The sequence below is a fragment of the Oryctolagus cuniculus genome (genome assembly GCF_964237555.1).
Source record: "Oryctolagus cuniculus chromosome 16 unlocalized genomic scaffold, mOryCun1.1 SUPER_16_unloc_1, whole genome shotgun sequence".
Taxonomy (NCBI): domain Eukaryota; kingdom Metazoa; phylum Chordata; class Mammalia; order Lagomorpha; family Leporidae; genus Oryctolagus; species Oryctolagus cuniculus.
In genome coordinates this window covers 2,380,348-2,398,222 of record NW_027208201.1, presented here as the reverse complement: position 1 = coordinate 2,398,222, position 17,875 = coordinate 2,380,348, and the positions used below count along the sequence as shown (strand labels likewise).

The 17,875-nt window shown below is 40.2% G+C and overlaps 1 pseudogene; it reads right to left on the bottom strand.

Moving 5' to 3' along the window:
- Positions 1–638: 638 nt before the first annotated feature.
- Positions 639–12,992, bottom strand: LOC127486039 (vomeronasal type-2 receptor 116-like; annotated as a pseudogene).
- Between the last annotated feature and the right edge of the window lie 4,883 nt (positions 12,993–17,875).

Genomic DNA, 17,875 nt, shown 5'->3' with positions numbered 1-17,875 from the left:
ATATAATTAAGGAGTTTCTGGACAATTCATTATACAGATTAAAATGATTTCACATGTATAATGGTTGCACTGAAAATATTCAAACTCTCTTATAAAGCTGACTTTAATGTAGACAGTAATAAACAAAAACAGCAAATGAACATGTAACTTATTTTATTAAATATGAATATTACAATGCCAACCAGCTGACAATAAAAAAACAGAAATGAAAAGTTTCAAGGAGAGCCTTTATCTGAGATGGGATTGTGTTTGTGATCATAAAACCCAGCCTAAGAAATTTGTACACAGTATTATTTTGAAGAAGAGAGGAGGACTGGCAGCAGTGAGGGGTGTAGTGGATATAACTACACCCGTAATCCCGACATCCCATGCAGGTACCTGTTCATATCCTGGCTGCTCCACTTGCAATTCAGCTCCCTGTTAATAATCCAGAAAAAGCAGTGGAAAATGTCATCCCTGACACTCACATGCACACCTGAATTAATCTTGCTTTGGCATGAACCAGTGTTGGGCCACTGCAGGTATCTTTACAGTCTATCACCAGATGGAAGGTTGTTAAAACTCTCCCTTTCTTTTCTGTGAATTGGTCCCTCAACAAAAACATTTTAAGGAAAATATGAATTGTTCATAAGGGGGTATATTCTGCAACTTATTTTTTAACAACAGAGTGCAAGATCAGTTTTATAAATTTTAGTTTCTAACCATTGAAAACTAAAAAAGCCTTAAGAGCTACTCTTCAGAATATCTGTTTCCTTGGGAACTATTCTATCCATTAATCCTTTCAAAGCATTCTTCTCAGGTCTTAGGAGAATAATGTAGCACTTGGGGACAAAGATGCAGCCCAGGAGCCCTGCAACAGAGGCCAAGATGGAGAAGACCTCCACAGCCACCATGACCTTCCCCTTGGTGCTGTGGTAGACAGGCAGGAAGGTCACCCAGACACTGCAGAACACCAGCATGCTGAACGTCAAGAACTTGGCTTCATTGAACTTGTCAGGCAGATTCCTGGCTAGGAAAGCCACAGTAAAGCTCCCCAGAGCCAAGGAACACAGGTAGCCAAGGACACAGTAGAAGGCAGTGACTGAGCCCTTGTTGCACACCAGGATGATGTGGCCATGCTCAGAGTGAGCATCTGTGTCAATAAAGGGAGGAGAAGTCCCAAGCCAGATGGCACAGAGAGCCAGTTGGATCAGGAAGCAGATGGGAATAATGGATTTAGGTAGCCCTGATATCAGCCAGTGTCTCATCCTTCTCCCTGGGGCAGTGACCTTGAAGGCCAGAAGCACAGTGATAGTTTTGGCCAGGACTGTGCAAACAGCCACAGTGAACACCATTCCAAATGTGGTCTGCTGGAGGACACAGGTGGTTGTGTTGGGATGTCCAATAAACAGTAAGGAGCAGAGGAAGCAGAAGATGAGGGTGAAGAGCAGGATGTAGCTGAGACTATGATTGTTGGCCTTGACAATGGGAGTGTCTTGGTGCTTCAAAAAGACACCAAGAACCGCAGCGGTGAGGACAGAGAAGCACAGAGCTGTGCAGACGAGGGTCATCCCCAGGGGCTCTTCAAAAGACAGAAAAGTCACCTTTTTGTGGAAGCACTGGTCTCACTCTTTGTTGGCATACTGATGATCTGGACACTTCACACACTGGTCTATATCTGGTGAGAAATGTACAATAACATCATCCCAAGTTCAGTTATTTCTGATTCACAAGGACCTTCTAAATAGCTGAGTAGATTTAAGCAATATCTCCTTATTGTTTTTGAAGAGAGGAAACATAAATCACTTGCAATTAATTATGCCCATCTTTCCCATATTAGCCAGACTGCTATTACTTCATCTCCCTATTTTATCTTACATACTGTTGGGTACATTGCCTTTTTCTCCTAATGAAGCCTTAAGGTTTGTGCTCTGAACATATTCATGATGCTTTAAGCAATACCTTAATCTGTGTCATTTGTAACATCATGAATTCATTGTCCATGGTTTCTTTAGATTGGAAAGTGATGATCCAGAGGAATCCATGTGTCTTGAGGGCTAATCTGCCTTTCTACATGGCACATTCCTGATGCATTCTCGCTTTGAACAAGAGCAAGCACCCTCCCTCAACCATTACTTTAATGATGCAATTCATTTCCTATATTCATGGCCTAATAACAACCCACAGTTCACAAAATTTGTAATGAAAGATATATTTATTGTTTGATTGATTTAATTTGTTTGGATTGCCATGTTACAGATTGAGGAAGAATGACATGGAGAAAGTGGGAACTCTTCCATCTGCTAGTTCACAGCCTACATGGCCACAATAGCCAGAGATGAGCTGATCTATGGCCAGGAGCCAGCGGCTTCTTCCTGATCTCCCAATTGGGTACAGGGGCTCAAGCTCTTGGCTTCTCCTCCACTGGTTTTCCAGGCCATCAGCAGAGAGGTAGATCAGAAATAGAGCAATGGCCAGAGTTGTGGCACAGTAGGTTAATCCACTTTCTGTGGCCTCAGCATAAACAATGGGTGCCAATTCTAGTAACTGCTGCTCCTCTTCCAATCTAGCTCTCAGCTATGGCCTGGGAAAACAGTGGAAAAGGACCCAAGCACTTGGGCCCTTGCACCTGCATGGGAGACCTGAAAGAGCTCTTGGCTCCTGGCTTTGGATTTCAGAGCTCCAGGCATTGTGGCCATCTGGGGAGTGAACCAGCATATGGAGACCCCACTCTCTCTTTCTCTGCTTCTCTTTAACCCTGGCTTTCAAATAAACTAAGAAATCTTTTAAGAAAATAATATGCACAGAGCAGTGCCTCCTGGGTAATTTCTAGCACAAGTTGTAGTAAACATTCTTTTTTTTTTTTAAAACTTTTATTTAATGCATATAATTTTCCAAAGTACGACTTATGGATTACAATGGCTTCCCCCCCATACCGTCCCTCCCACCCACAACCCTCCCCTTTCCCACTCCCTCTCCCCTTCCATTCACATCATGATTCATTTTCGATTATCTTAATATACAGAAGATCAGCTTAGTATACATTAAGTAAGGATTTCAACAGTTTGCTCCCACACAGAAACATAAAGTGAAAAATAATAGATGATTTTTTTAAATGATGATGAAATCAGAGCAGACCTATTGTCATGTTTAATCCCAGTGAGAGTCAAGTTGGGAGTTGATAATTTCTTTTTTTTTTTTTTTTACAGAGGATCAGTTTAGTATGCATTAAGTAAAGATTTCAACAGTTTGCACCCCCATAGAAACACAAAGTGAAATATATTGTTTGGGTACTCGTTATAGCATTAAATCTCAATGCACAGCACATTAAGGACAGAGATCCTACATGAGGAGTAAGTGCACAGTGACTCCTGTTGTTGACTTTACCAATTGACACTCCTGTCTATGGCATCAGTAATCTCCCTATGCTCCAGTCATGAGTTTCCAAGGCTATGGAAGCCCTCTGAGTTCTCCGACTCTTATCTTGTTTAGACAAGGTCATAGTCAAAGTGGAGGTTCTCTCCTCCCTTCAGAGAAAGGTACCTCCTTCTTTGATGACCTGTTCTTTCCACTGGGATCTCACTTGCAGAGATCTTTTGCCAGAGTGTCTTGGCTTTCCATGCCTGAAATACTCTCATGAGCTTTTCAGCCAGCTCCGAATGCCTTTAGGGCTGATTCTGAGGCCAGAGTGCTATTTAGGACATCTGCCATTCTATGAGTCTGCTGAGTATCTCACTTCCCATGTTGGATCACTCTCCCCTTTATTTACTCCATCGGTTAGCTTTAGCAGGTACTAGACTTGTCTATGTGTTCCCTTTGACTCCCAGTCCCTTCACCATGACCAACTGTGAACTGAAACTGATCACCTGGAACAGTGAGATGGCATTGGTACATGCCACCTCGATGGGATTGAATTGGAATCCCCTGGTACCTCAACTTTGTTTCCAACCTTCACTCAAAATTTTCATAATTCTTAAGCAATCTGAAAATAACCTTTAGGGTTTAAAAGTGTTCTTTTTTGCATTCCATGGGTTATTTTAGCTCCTTGTTTACAAATCACAGATCTCTGTTGATTTATTTTTATGCAGTAATGCTAATTACTATCACTAGTATTTCATGGACTAATAAACTGAATTATATTGTGTGCACCAATTTAAGCATAATGGAGCCTCTTTAAAAAACACTGACAAGAACCAAATCAGCAAGTCAGAGATGAAAAAGGCAATGTAACGAGAGACACCACTGAGAAAAAAAGTCATCAAGAATTATTACAAAGAACTGTATGCCCACAAATCAGGAATCCTAGAAGAAATGGATAGATTCCTGGATGCATAAAACCTACCTAAATTGAATCATGAGGAAATAGAACACCTAAACAGACAAATAACCAAGACGGAGATGGAATCAGTAATAAAGACACTCCCAAAAAAGAAAATCCCATGTCCCGGTGGCTTCACTGATGAATTCTTCCAAGCATTTAAAGAAGAACAAATCCCAATTCTTTTCAAACTATTCAAAACAATCAAAAAGTAGGGAATCCTTCCAGAACCCTTTTATGAAGGCTACTTTACATTAAGTTCCAATTCATAAAAAGACATGACAGAGAAAGAGAACTATATACTTCTGGAAACTATTATGGATGAAAAGGATTAATTACTACCTAAAGGTAGGAAGAATTTTCTCATTAGTCACATACCACTTCTTTTTGTTATTTTGTCAAAGATGAAGATTTATGGGACAGATGTTAACTTCACCATGAAACAGGCACTGACTTACCTGTTTGGTTGGAAATCTCATTCTCTGAACAAGGTGTGCACAACAACAGGTAGGCTTTACCTTCAAATGGGTTTTCCTGAATCCAGGGCTACAACTCTCACTGCAGACCGAGCGTGGCATCTGAGAAAAATCAGATGAATATGGGTCACAGTTGGGACTGTTACCTAAGCTCAAAGTAGGGTATTTAGTCCTGGAAAATTTATGCACTTAAATTGTAAGTACCTGTTTCTAATACACTGATTGCATGCCATATTGACTCTGTGCCATGAAATAGACTCAAACAAGTGGATGAACAAATGTGTTTATTATCCTTCCTCAGACACCATGAACAAAAGAAACATACATAGTTGGGAAGGGGAGTGGATTAATGTCTGTAAAGGTCTTTTTATGAAACCATGTGACACAAAACGCCAAACCAATTGTGAGTAACAATGTGTAGTGTGAACTTTAAGTTAGGAACAACTTACCTCTGTAATTCCTGTGGCCCACTCTATTACATCCTCAGAGAGAGACAACAGTTGCTCATGTGGAGAAAACTGTCCTATTTTCACCTTACATCCAATACCTTTTGGAAAGTTCCACAAGTTGAGAATATCATACTCAGCATCCAATTTTCTCTTTTGATTCAAGTTCACTATGTCACCAGCAGGATTGGCAAATTGGAGGTGCTTGAGAAACAGGTGCAGCTAAAAGAAATGTGTCATCCTCTCATGAGACTGCCTAAGAATTTGTACAACAAACTCAAGTTAGAGAAAGCATCTTTGTAATCACAACTACACATAGGAGCATTATTGTAGCAACCCAATGAAGCCAAAAAAGGAAACCTGATAGAGAACTATATCACAGTAACTTGGATTTCAGTCATTTTCATTGAAAAACAAGGACAACCAAAAATCACTAGGTGTGAGATTCAAACAAAAGCTACACACACTCTATTATTTTCTCCATGTACATATGGCAACAAACAGCAAAATGAAGTTACCCACATACAAATGTGTGAAAATTACATGAGATCATGATCTCCAGGATCCAGAAACTACTGAGCACTATCTGACACTGAAAGAGGAATTCTCCTACTGCTGAGTTTGAAAACAGAGACAACATCTACATATTTCACATATAAACATTAAATGGAGAGACTCTTGCATTCTTTTAAACACACATACTGATCCTTATTCACAATTACATCCCAGTAGTCAAGGGAACCTTGTTGCTGATGGCAAACTAAACGAAGGGGGAAGATTTATATCTTAGAAACTGAAACAACTGCATGATTTCTGGTGTTTTGGAGAAAGGATCACAAGCTACTTGGTTTGAACACCTACAGAAGTTCTTAAGTGGATCACTCCAGGAGTACATGTCATGCAATAGAAACCAAATTACCTGCCAGGAAGAAAATGCCACCTTTGCCCCATTGTTTCCTGGCTGCATTTCTAACTCTTGTAGAAGCATCTCATGTACGCTGAGGGCCACAGCATACACAGCATTGTATATGTTGTAACTCCCATCACTCATGGTCATATCAAAATGATTCGGAGGCAATGATTCCAAGGAGGCATTCAGTGGACACTTCTGCAAGGTGTTGCAGGATACCCCAGAAACTGAGCAATCAAAAGCCAATGACCAGAATGTAGAGAGGTAAAAATCTTCTGGGTATTTGGAAGGGTTAGCTGTCCGAAGAAATTTTTTGAAACCAAAAATCTCCCTATGGTGGTGTGAAAAAATGAGAGTCCCATGGAATGAGTGGAGCAGGAAATGTCCCTCAGAACTGGCAAAATCCCATTGTGAGGTGGTGACCCAGACTTTCCATGTCATTACATGTTCCCATGTTGGAAAGCTGATGCCTATGAGGGAATCAGTGTCACAGAAAAGAATCACCACATTTGCTGAAGATTTTATGATCTGATTGTGATACGGCCAGTGGACTGAAGAATGTGACTTCTCAGTGGCTGGGATCAGTTCCACAAAGTCTACACAGATGCCATTCTTCTGCATCTCAACTTTCAAATTGGACATAAACTGAATACCTTTTGGGAGGTCTGATATGGCCAAACCCACCCAGGTCCAGCTGAAATGAAGCATCAGGGAGACCATGCCACGGGCCAGGGAAGTGTCTTTGGGGGCCATCTGATAGAGGGAAGGAAACTGACCACTGTCACTCAGAGGAGGTTCAAAAGACCCAAGAGTCAGCTAAGGGAAAATGCAAGAAATATGTGTAAGGTTATTGCTACAGTGTACAATCTTATTCCTGAAGAAATTAAGGAAACGATGGAAGTGTCAGAAGATTTTAGAATATTTCATTTTTTCTTATCTCCCACTACATGAGATCTTCCTAGTTCATGAGTCATTAGCTTCACAAGTTGACATAACCACTTCTCATTTTAACTCATCCACACCTCTGCTTCAGAATAAATGTCACTAATCCACCAATCCTTTGCATGCCTTCTCTTTAGATCACCCCCTGTGGCAAATATATAAGGTCACTGTTGCTTAAATTTTTGGGTCGAATAAGGGACCTAAATTGATGTTCTTTTTCCTTCTCTTTCCCTTGCACACTCACCTGTGGAATTTTGTAGAGTTCTAGCAGTGTCCCCATTTGGATAGCAATGCTTCTTCCTGATATTACAGCTACAGACTTGCTCTGTTTCCTACACGTGTAATTAGGAATGTCCTTTTCCAGTCCTGCAATCCAGATGAAAAGATTCTACATCACCATCATGTCACTGTGCATGATATTATAGAGATCAAATCCCAATGTCATATTGGGTAAAAGATGTGGATTCTTGTTGATCTCCTCAGTAGTGAAAACCAAGGCCAGAACATACTGGTAGTTTTTAGACTGAAATCTGTATGAAATGCACAAGGATCTTTAAGGGAAAAGCCTCCAATCCAGATTATCATCAATTCTACTGTAATTACTGTAATGGATGGCCATGGCCAAAAATTCATATGTTCTAATCCTTCTCTGTACATTTGCTAAGGAGAGAGTGTGAAGACTGCCATATTTGCAGGACACATGTCCACCTCAGAACCAAACTGCTACTCCCTAGATCTTGGTCTCCCAGATTAAATTATTCTGAAATATAAGATCTGCTGTTACACCATAATCTTGGGCATGTTTTCACATGGCTGACCATGCATTTGGATTTAAATCATCTCTGGCAACACCTACCTCTTTTACATTTTTTATTTGATATCTAACCTAAATAATAAATAGGCTCTGGAATGATTTCTCTAAAGTTCATTGACACCTAGGAAGAACATTGCAGTTGTCAAAGAAAGCATGATAAGGAAAAGCACATCATCATGAGTATTGCTACTATAAATGTTTCCTATAATCACAAACTGCAATGATTCTTCATCTTATCAAATCATTAAACACTTCTTAAAACAGGAGTCATATGACCGTAAGGCTGCAGGTTGTAATGGGCAAAGAGAGTAACTCAACTGAAGGCTATGTGATCAGCAATAGGGATGCTGTCAGAGCACTGAATCGCAGATGGAAATCTGGAATTAATCCTGAAAAATCACTTCCCCATCAAATTTAGCCATCAACCACCATCTCAAGCCAGGAAAATGAAATCAGATTCAGAGCTTGAAAGATGGAAAGCAGTGAAAAAGTAGGGGCACTTTAGAGAAGCCTGAAACACTCAGTAGGTGGACTTGAAACACTGGGCTGTGAGACCTGTGACACTTTACAACTAAGCCAGTTATGGATTTATTTAGAACACTAAGCATATGTTAAAGTAAATCATGACCAGTGGTATCAGCGTTTACTTCAAACAGACCTTCTTCACTCAGTTTTTCCTACAGAATTCAACATAAATAGCCTTCCATTCAATGAGCATGATGCATTTCTCCTTTCTGGGATCTGACATGTCACAAAAAATATAAATGTGGAGCCCTTTGTATTTATTTCAGATGTCCTTTGTGTTGAGTCTTGATGAATAGACTAGGTCACATACAATGCTTGCTAAGGGTCATTCTGTGCTCCAGAGGAAGTGACAGTTTTTTATTTCTTGGTTCATGGTGAAACGTAATATGCATCTATGTATATTATACACATATTCTCTCTATTTATATATAGGTGTTCTATAATCATGTATACAGTTGCTTTATATATATATTGTTTGATATATACAGTTCCTACAAATATGTGTTATCAAATATTTCATTCGTACTTTGTATGTAGAATGAGGAAAAATGAAAGACCTTGCTAAATGAATCAAATAATGTTCAGTTTTGTATTTCATGTATCTCTGCTCCTCTCCTCATTCTTCTACACTTCCATCAATTCCCCATCCTCTCATTTTGTTCACCAGCTCCTGCCAGCACCAAAATATCTAGAACACTCTTTGACACACTGGGCTTTTTGAGAGTTTCCCTTTTGGTCTGTTTAGTGCTCTGTTTCTTGTCTCTAAGAACAGTTTATCAGTAGTTATTTTATGTTGTAAATTTTATGAATCTAACATTGCAGGGTATAGTGTCTATTGATAATTAAGTGTTGATTTTTTTCCCAAGTATCACCAATACAGGTACTTTCTACTGGGTTTGCTAAGATTTAATTTTGATCTCCCATTTGCATGGCATACATCTTGGAGGAACCTGGGCTCTATTCATAGCATCTTTTCCTGCTACTGGAAATTCACTACCTCTTGGTCTCTATCATTTCAGAGAACATTTAAATGGTGTGCTGTATGCAAAAACATGGAGAATACTGCTGCTAATAATGGATAAATATTTATAAATGAGATACCATGTGCACATATAATATTAGGTGAATTTATAAATATCAATGTGAAGTGAATAATATCATTATAACAAGCTAGTATCCATTAGATATTTTCAGGAGAGATCTTTGGACAAATGCCTAAAATACTTAATTAGTTGTATCACGCTGTCCTAAAAGACAGTATATTGTGTTGGAATGAAATTTGAATATATATATATGTATATGTATAATGACATATTTATATTTAGCTACAAAAAGAAAGTATCTGAAAGAGGAGCAGGAGCAGATAAAACCCCATCTGAAAGGTATTTTGCTGAGAAAATGATAGAATCATGGACACATCATCAATGTTGTCAATTACAACCATTAAAATTTTTATGGGTATATTCATTGTTAAAATTTAATTATTATTTTATTTGTGCAAAGGTGTTGCCCTGATATTTCTTTTATCTAATAAAAAACTTACTTTCTTGAATTTCTTTTCTCCTTTATGACTGTAGAAGAAATGAGGTGTTCTTATGATCCCAAATCTAGCACATATTAGAAAACATTGTGAGCACATGTGGAAGAGCTCATCTAACTCAGATTTGTTCATTTCAATGCATGGGTTCTCTAACAATCTGCTACTGAGGCACAATAGGCCCCTGAGCTGATGAACATGGATAGGGAATGACAAAAAGATAGCAACCAGACTCTCCCTCCTCCTATGAGGTAACATTTCCTGAACCATTAAAGATGCCAGGCAAGAAGAAATGTCTTTCTCTTGACCCCACACTAACTATCAGCAATTTTTAGGAGGGACAGAGGATGCACAGGGCAGGAACACAGAATGCATTTATCAATCATTAGCAGACCAAATAACAAGGAGCTGTTATGCAAATCAAGGGAAATGATTATGACAAAGAGAACTTACCCTCTGAATGTTACATTATTTTTTGAATTATTCATGATTCTATCAATGAAGTATCTGTAAATGGGGAAAAAGGCAGCAATCTCAACATCTCCATCCTTGTAAAAACTCTGTTTCATGTGGTAAAAGCAGTAGCGATCATCACGACGTGTCAAAAGGCAATACAGCTGCAGAAAGAACAACAGAAAAATCAAAGGAAACATCTTTGAAGTCTGTGAAAAACCCTAGGACACAATTGCAGTGGAACATGCAGGGTTATGCAGGTGCATATATATAGCATGCATGTGTGTGTGTGTGTGTCTGGGTGTGTGTGATTGCTTGAAACAAGCCACTTTAATACTGCTCCATCTGACCTCTTTCCACCAGCTGTCCACTGGTGGACATGGGGGAACCAGAAACCCTTCCTGCCCTGAGGCTCTGAAGCTCAGGCCTTCTGTCCTGGTGAAAAACACAAGAAGAAAAACATGTTTGTGAATCATCCTCTTCACCCAGGTGCCAGGAGTTCCTCCAAGTCCATGGATACAGACTCAAGGGCATAACACCTGTTAGTTATATTTGGTCCAAGGGCTTTGTCAATAAACCACTCCATGAACTTTTGGCAATTATGTACTGGGACTGCATCAGAGGGCATGAAGGGAGGCATCAAGTGAGGTTCTCAGTTGGGTTTCAGACCAGAAATCTCTAGTGTCAAAGAATTCAAAGACCTAAATAGCAACAGGCAACCACACATTTTCTCGATGCCACACAGACCCCAAACCAATCCTGTTTATAGAGATACCCACTAGGACATGTGATTTTCAATCACTGTGGGACCAGTAATCACCCTGAATTCAGAAGTTCCCATTCAGGATGTCAAATCACTTCATCTTTATTTGTAAAGCATGAAACCCTTCCACGGTGCTGTTAACCATGGTAATCCCATGCTGATCTGTTTTTGCACTTACAACCTTGGTTGATGCACTCATGAGAACTCAGGACTTTTTGAGTACTTCTCACTTTTTGCTATAAATCTGAAAATACCAGCCAGAATGTAGACTTCAGAATATTCATGGACAATGTGTGTTATGAACCAAACATGCACGAATTTCATCAATATATATCCATTATTTTTTTGCTTAACTATTTCCCTCATATTCATCACTTTTTATCTTCTGCATTCATTTTTTTTGAATGGCAGAGTAAGACAGTGAAAGAAAGTGACAGAGAGAAAGGACTTCCTTCCATTGGTTCACTCCACAAATGGCTGTTATGGTCAGTGTGCTGTGTGGATCCGAAGCTAGGAGCCAGGTGTTTCCTCCTGGTCTCCCATGTGGGTGCAGGCACCCAAGCACATGGGCCATCCTCCACTGCCTTCCCAGGCCACAGCAGAGAGCTGGACTGGAAGAGGAGCAACCCTGACAGAACCGGTGCCCCAACCGGGACTAGAGCCCGGAGTGCCAGGGCCTCAGGTGGAGGCTTAGCCTAGTGACTCACAGCACAGGCCTATCTTCTGCATTCTTAATGCTGAATTTGATATTTTTATAGCTTGGGATGAATGCCTCAAATGCAGAATTTCAGTCTTACACAGAAATATATACGCTAATTGCATAAAAGTATAAAAATCTGAGATTATACATTTCTGTCTAACTTTAACTTTAGCAACACTACCTTAAAAGTTAATAATATTTTTCTATTTGAGACTTTTTGTAATTTCTTTTGAAGTCTAATAACATTTAGCTCACTATACAACAATTTCCAAAAATGAAAGCAAGTGGACATTTGAGTTGGTAAGTACAGAGTTCTCTGTGTGTATAGGGAACACCCACATGAACTTACACTCAGTCTGCATCAGGAACACTGTCTCCAATGGACTTTATCCTGAACTATCTTCTCAGGCTCAACACACTTCAAATCAAAAGTAGAAATCACTATAAGCCCACTGCAAGAATAATGTCATAGCAAGCAGAAAAAGAAATAAAGCAAATCCACAACACAGAAGTGCTCTAGCACATAGCACTCACTGTGTCAATTCTCAGTAGCTCCAAATTAGTTATGCTTGTATGTAAAGCCTACAATGGTGCATTTTTGTTAACTGTTCTTCATTATGTCCCACCCAAGAATCCCCACATCATGCATTTTCCAGCCATACTTCATCTGATGCAACTCCTCTGAATATAACAATACATAGTACCTTGCTAATTTTGCCACATATGGTAATCTACCAAGAATCTGTTTCTACCATTTTGTAGGGAAATTAGATAAGTGGTTCAATTCAAAGATGACACCCAAAGGAAGTAAGGTGGGTGGAACCCAAAGTTGTTTACCACCAAAGCTAATTGGCCACACAACATCAGGAGAAGTGACAACTGATGATGAGTGTACAGACATATGGCTAGTCCTGTAAAAATCACCCCATAAAATGACCTTTAAGTGATTGGTTAGTTCTTATGCCCTGCCCCAATGACTCTGCAGTTTTGTGCTTTAAAAGGGTTTGTTATGTGCACAATAAAGGAGTTCTTGCTTGACTTGGCTCCCCGCTGCATCTGATTGTCTCTGGGATCATAAGGCTGGGAAACGGGCAAGTGGTGCACTTACCTTTCCTTGTTCCCAGTTCATCCTTGTTTGGGTGGACTAAGACCCTGCACCATTATTCATCTTACCTAGGATTAACACTGTTGATTACTGGGGGAGTCCAAGATGGCTGAGAGGGAAGGGCATACTCTTCTAGTTTAGGAGTAGAAAAAGTAAAAGTGGAAGAAATACATTCTCAGGGGAGAGTTAGAGAGAAAAGTGCAGTTGGAATTCTATGGAAGGAAGAAGAATGTTGTGGATCAGTGTGGAAGGTGCAGATGTGCAGTACAATCAAGGACACACATAATCCCAGGAGCCCAGAGCCAGAGAAAGCAACAGCTTGGGGAAGGTGGGGAGATCAGACTGCAGTCAGTGGCCTGGGCCATGTTTGCATAACTGGAGGGAGAGCTTTCAAGAGTCAAACACCTGATAGAAATTGGGAGAATAGAGCCACACATTCTTTCAGAAACATGTTTACAACTTATATTTTAAAAAGCAGAAGGAACAACAACAATATCATCAACAATGGGTATAGCAATTGAACAGATATTCTGCAGAGATAAATGAGCAAAAGGCCTTATCAAAGGTGCTAATCATCAGTAAACTTAGAGTGACCACCTCACATCTGTTCCATTGGCTATAACAGTTTTTGTTCTCAAGGATTTCATTTTGAAAGGCAAAGGGAGAGGGTGAATGTATGTGAGTGAGACAGAGAGAAAAACAGAGAGAAAATGAGAGAGAGAGAGAGAGAGAGAGAGAGAGAGAGAGAGAGAGAGAGTTTTCCATCCCCCAGGTCACTCTCCAAATGGCCACAATGGCTGGAGCTGAGCCAATTCAAAGTGGGGAGCCAGAGCTTCTTCTGGATTTCCCAGCCAGTTACAGGGGACCAAGCACTTCAGCCAGGTTCCACTGCTTTCTAAGATCATGGTAGAGCTGGATCAGAAATGGAGCAGCCAGTACTGGAACTGGTACATATGGGAGGCTGGCACTAGAGGCAGTGGCTTTACCAGTTATGCCACAGCGTCAGCCACAATAATAGTTTTTGCAAGAAATTTGTATGCCTCAAACAAAAAAGATAAATAACAGAAAAAAGAAAAAAAGTAAAAAAGTAAAAATTTTTTAAAGTTCAAGGATACCTCTCATGAAATGGAAACCTGCCAGGCTGAAAATGCCACCTTTGCCCCAGTGCTCATTGGCTGCAGGTCTAACTCTTATAGAAGCATCTCAGGTATGGTGTGGGCAGAAACATACACAGCATTGTCTATTCTGTAGACCCCATCACTCATGGTCATGTCAAAATCATGCTGAAGCATCCATTCCAAGGAGGCATTCAGTGGACAGTAATGCAAGATACTGCAGGTTGCCCCCAAAAACTGAGCAATGAAAAGACATCAGCCAGAATCTAGTGAGGTAAGCATATGCAGGATATCTGGAAGGGTTAGCTATCAAGTTTTCAAAACCAGTGAATGAGTGGAGCGGGAAATGTATCTCACTGGTTGTAAAATCCTACTGGGAGATGGGGACCCAGATTTTCCATGTCATTAAGTGTTCTTATGTTTGAAAGCTCATATCTATTAGAGATTTGTTGGCAAAGAAAAGAATAACCATGTTTGCTGATGATGATCTGAGCAGTATTTGATATGGCCAGGCCATTGCTTAATGAGTCTTCTCAGTGACTGAGATCAATCCCACACCACTTCACAGATGTTATTCCTGTTTATCTATAACTCTCAAACCTGACATAAATTGAATACCTTTCAGGTGATCAGAAATGTTCAGTCCCACATGGGCTGGGCTGAAATGAAGCATCTAGGTGACAGTGCAAGGGTCTGAGATGTGTTCTTCAATGCCATCTGCAAGAGAGAATGAAATATGACCATGGTCACACAGGCTCAAAAGAGCAAAAGGTCAGCTACAGGGGGAGAAAAAATAGCACTCAACATAAGAGGACAGCCATAAAATACAATCTCAACCGTGAAATTTGTCAACAATGATTGAAAGTGGTGGAAGACTAGAATATTCTAATTTTCCTGACAATCTACCATGGTTTGAGAGCTTTGTAGATCACAACTCTTCTGACACAGTCATCCAGGAAAGTCCCTTTCTCCTTTTCCATTTCCTCTTCTCTACTTCAAACACCACAAATATGGCTACCCAATCTCTGAGTACTTCCTCTTTAAATTATACCTATGAACAAAGAAAATCTCCATTTTACAGCTTTCGTGCACCTGAGAAGTTCACCCAAGTGAATGTGGGTTTTCGCAGTTTTCCTCTCTTGGAAGCCCCCCTCCATGCCACTCTGGCTGGAGGTCCTTGTTTCTAATAAATACTTTTAAATTTCTTTGCTGTCCGCTTGGAAATTCTTCTTCCACGTGAGGCAAAGAACCAAGGTAACAATAATTTTTGTGCCACCATTTCCCATAATATTTTTGGTGCCATTACTTGGAGAGCAACTCCAATGTGACTCAGATTGCAACTCCTATGTGGTGTGCATCCAACGTTGGATAATCTCACTGGACTGGTGAGCATGCAGAATACAGTCACTTTTTTCATAGTGTCTCTTTCATAGTCACTCTCACTTTCCCTAAAACACTGGGTCCCTGTCAGCCATTTAAAAGTGATTAGTGTGGCTGCAGTTAAGACTCAGGGGTGAGTGCTGGCTGACTAAGGCTAGATCAATCCCCTGGAACTGGAATTCTATCCTTTCAGCCTCCCTCTCTCTTGTGTGGATCAGCCCTTTGTGTGGGGCTGGAAGAAGGCCTAGAGATGACTGATGGATTCTGGCTGGGGCTACACGCCAGTGTTTTCAGAAGGTCTCCTGGCTGGGTACCAGGCTCTGAATGCCAGAATAGTTTTGGGCCAAGAAATGCTGTTTCCAGTGGGGAGCCAATCTCCTGCCATTTTGGACTCCTCACAAGCTAGAAAACCAGACACTCCACTCTTCTTGCTTCTTGTCTCAGCTCTGGGAATGTTGGTCTGGCCCAACACATTTTCTTTTCATGGGGATTTGCCCAACACATCACACTGGGAGAAAAGTTTGAAGTAACCTTGAAATTCAGGCCAGGGACACTCTCTGGTGTTTTTCAAGGACTCCCTGACTGGACTCCAGATCACAATTGCCCATTCAGATGTTGGCTGAAAATTGCATTCTGTTCTTCCTTCCTGGAGATCATCTGTCGGTGAGACTGGGCACATTCTGAAGTGAGGCCATGGGCTCCCAGCTCCATGCCTCTATGAGTCTTTCTTTTACCCCAGATCTCAACAGATTTCTGTCTCTCTCTCTCTCTCTCTCTCTCTCTCTCTCTGCTTCTCTAAATGCTTTCTATACCTCTTCAAGTCTCCACAATTTCTAGAAACTCGATTTCTTAGTCTCATTAATAGCTAATTCCTAAATAATTAGTTTGTTAGACCTGGGTTAAGGTCCATCTCATTTGCAGTCAGTCTGTCTCACAATCTAGACTCCCATTAGATACAGTCCTCATGTGGCATAGACAAGTCACAGCATGTCTCTAGTATCCCCCATCTTCCTTTTGCATTCTCTCTTTAGAGTCCCCACTGTCAAATACCTCAGAGTTTTACTGGAGAGAATTATATTCCCACACCTTGCTTCTTTGTGACTTAACCCATGTAGTCACCAATGTAGGTGGTAGCACTCTAGCATACAAACACCTCTGCTAAGGCTTTCACCATGAAAGCTCATTGACAAAATCAAGGCTAATAGATTAGACTCAAGGAGAGGCATAGAACTATTATTGTTCCTTATGTATAAGAATAAAGCTGCAGTATATATTTGACAAGGCAGAGGCCCAGTCTAGCACACACGCCAGGAAGGGAATTGATCACTCCATGTGTGTGTGTTTGACAAATATATATCCTAGGCTACAGGTGTGGAAGGCTGAGTGAGAATGGGTGACACATGCTAATCCCACCCTCACCTTTCTCCCTTCCCTGTGGGCTTCAGTGCACATCTAGATGACACAGTCAGTGGGAGTTTTGAGATAGCTCAAACTCAGGAGACCTAGAACCTGAAGTACACTTCTATTTCTATGCCTGTTCCAGCCAGGAGGCAAACTATGTACTTTTATTTCTTTGGCCTGTGAGATAATCGAAAAATGCCTCATCATTTCTATACCACTACTGGGTTTGTTTAACAAATATGTTTTCATAAACTGTTCATGAAAAATAGTTAAATACTACTTAAAGTGACATAGGCTGAAATTTGATATCTTACCTTATTTAAAAATGTTATCTTAATTTAGATTCTTAACAGGTTATTTTTAAAATGTAAATCCATAGGGAGATTACTGATGCCATAAACAGGAGTGTCAATTGGTAAAGTCAACAACAGGAGTCACTGTGCACTTACTCCTCATGTGGGATCTCTGTCCTTAATGTGCTGTGCATTGAGATTTAATGCTATAACGAGTACTCAAACAGTATATTTCACTTTGTGTTTCTATGGGGGTGCAAACTGTTGAAATCTTTACTTAATGCATACTAAACTGATCTTCTGTAAAAAAAAAAAAAGAAATTATCAATTCCCAACTTGACTCTCACTGGGATTAAACATGACAATAGGTCTGATCTGATTTCATCATCATTTAAAAAAATCATCTATTATTTTTCACTTTATGTTTCTGTGTGGGAGCAAACTGTTGAAATCCTTACTTAATGTATACTAAGCTGATCTTCTGTATATTAAGATAATCGAAAGTGAATCTTGGTGTGAATGGAAGGGGAGAGGGAGTGGGAAAGGGGAGGATTGTGGGTGGGAGGGACGGTATCGGGGAGAAGCCATTGTAATCCATAAGTCGTACTTTGGAAATTTATATTCATTAAAAAAAAAAGTTAAAAAATGTAAATCCAGGAAACTGGAGATGGAAACATCACAAGTATAGAAATGTGTGCTTGGTAAGAAAGGTTAAGAA